At 44.3% G+C, this 2,500-nt stretch overlaps 1 protein-coding gene across 1 annotated transcript in view; it reads left to right on the top strand.

Annotated features, from left to right (window-relative positions):
* Positions 1-2,500, top strand: part of dlgap3 (discs, large (Drosophila) homolog-associated protein 3) — a 194,446-nt gene that overhangs the window by 87,863 nt on the left and 104,083 nt on the right.

Raw genomic sequence — 2,500 nt, 5'->3', positions numbered from 1 at the left:
ACACACACCCGCTACATACCCGTCACCTTCATTTGGGAGAATAGGTCTCGCTCTACACACACACACACATACACACACACACACACACACACACACACACACACACACACACACACACACACACCCGCTACATACCCGTCACCTTCATTTTGGAGAATAGGTCTCGCTCTACACACACACACACACATACACACACACACACTTAGCTCTCCTAGCACACACACACACATACACACACACACACACACACACACACATACACACACACACACACACACACACACATACACACACACACACACACACACACGCTCCATACCCGTCGTCTTAGGTCTCGCTCTACATGTTTACTTTCTGTGAATTTGCACAAGAGTGTGGGGACTCTGGATTAACATGGTGGCTCTAAAGCCATTCTAGAACAGAGTAGAGGCTCAGGATTAACATGGCGGTTCTAGAGCAGCTCCAAAGCCATTCTAGAACACAGTAGAGGCTCAGGATTAACATGGCGGTTCTAGAGCAGCTCCAAAGCCATTCTAGCACAGAGTGTCAAACGGGTGTGGTGGAGCAGCGTCAACGTCACTGACTGACAATCGGTCAACATGGGGATCGGTCCACACGGGGATCAGTCCACATGAGTTTGATTCCGGCCGCTGCGAGTCCATATCTGTCAAATGTCAGTCGACTTTAACTTCAACTTTAACAAACACAGACGGACAGACGGCCCGTATAGACCAGAGTGACAAACACAGACGGACAGACAGATGGACAGATGGGGCGCTCAGTCAGCCGATGTGCATCCTCTCCCTCCTACCTGAGTGTGTGTGTGTGTGTGTGTATGTGTGTGTATGTGTGTGTGTGTGTAGGTGTGTGTGTGTGTGTGTGTGTGTGTGTGTGTGTGTGTGTATGTGTGTAGGTGAGTGTGTGTGCATGTGTGTGTGTGTGTGTGTGTGTGTGTGTGTGTGTGTGTGTGCTCATGCACGTGCCTCTGCTGCCTCCTGCCTCTTCCCACATAAGTACAGTTCATTTTCCAGAATAGCTTTCCTAACCTGTCATTCCCCCTTTTGTTCGCCAATGACTGGTTTGAAGCCTGCTGTTGCGCTCTTCTGGAACAGAGCACACACACACACACACACACACACACACTCACTCACACTCGCTCACTCATTTTGAGAGAGGCCGGCTCTTATCGCCGTGGCAACACTTCCTGTGACGCATGTGATGTGTGGGATGCAAGAGATGTTTATTCCTCCACTCTACCGTGAAGGACCAAATCTGCCGCTAATCCACTCTGTGAAGTGCACAACTAACAGCGGTGGTTTGAATCTGAAGATTTTCGAGATTACATAATTTGTGTCTAGTTCTTTTTAGAAGATATCACTTTACTGCTGACAATTGCAGGACTCTGCAGCAGTCAGTGAGTGCTTTGTTATACGACTTTAATATCGAGATAATATCGAGAAGGCAGACCTGTAAGATCTTTAAAGCAGCAACACACAACTTTCCCCCTGCAGTGTGATTATAATCATGTTGTTACAGTGTAACTACAATTATGTGCTGTTCACTGCCTACATTTACTTAGTTACATTGTAATTACACTGTTAACATGATATTAATAGTGATGGGCAAATGAAGCTTTGGTGAACCACTGAACCACAGCAGTGTGAACCTAGCGACACTAGCTATAAAGCAAAAAGATGGCCGCCACACATACATTTTCAACATAAAAGTCCTTAGCAAACCAATATTTTTGGTTACATATACTGGTTTGGGTAAGGACTTTTATGTTGAAAAAATCTACATGTGGAAGCCATATTGGATTTTTTCATTAGTGTAGCTAGCTTCACACTGCTGTGGTTTAGTGGTTCACCAAAGCTTCATTTGCCCATCACTAGATATTAATTACATTAATTGATAAACATTAATAGTAACGTGAACTTGGACATCTTATCATGTATTCTATTAATGTTTCATTATCGCTAAACGTTTGATTTGTTTTAATGTTGTCATCAGCAAACTTCATTCAACTGCACTTGTGATTGAAGTATGCCGTTCAGTTGTGGACGCTCGTATATTGCGGTAGAGGGCGGAGAAAGTTTGCTTACCAGATGAGCTGCTGGTTTGAGAAATACTGCGCACAATGAGGAGGCACAGCGTGCGCTATTACCGAACTCACATAAACAGACACAGCGTAAACTGCGCTAGTGCTAGTAAATCTACCCCTCTGTGTCAGTCGTCTTTGCTATTTTTCTTTTTGTACGTTGCTGTTAAACAGTAAATTTACATTTAGACTCGGTGTGATTCTTACATAATACCCAATAGGAGTCTTCTACCCACCCTCTCATTAGAATTTGCATAATAGCCGTTTCAGGCACTAGTTAACTAGTGAGCTGCTTCACTGCCACACATGCAAACTAGTAAGACTTCAATTGTTCCACTAGTTCACTAGTGGACAAAAACGGTCAGCTTGTTTCTCTTTTTAGGTGTAACTAGTTAACTAGTG

Source organism: Alosa sapidissima, chromosome 21, assembly GCF_018492685.1.
Source record: "Alosa sapidissima isolate fAloSap1 chromosome 21, fAloSap1.pri, whole genome shotgun sequence".
In the NCBI taxonomy this organism is placed as follows: Eukaryota; Metazoa; Chordata; class Actinopteri; order Clupeiformes; family Clupeidae; genus Alosa; species Alosa sapidissima.
The sequence above is the reverse complement of the archived record's forward strand: the minus strand, read 5'-3'. Positions and strand labels throughout refer to the sequence as shown.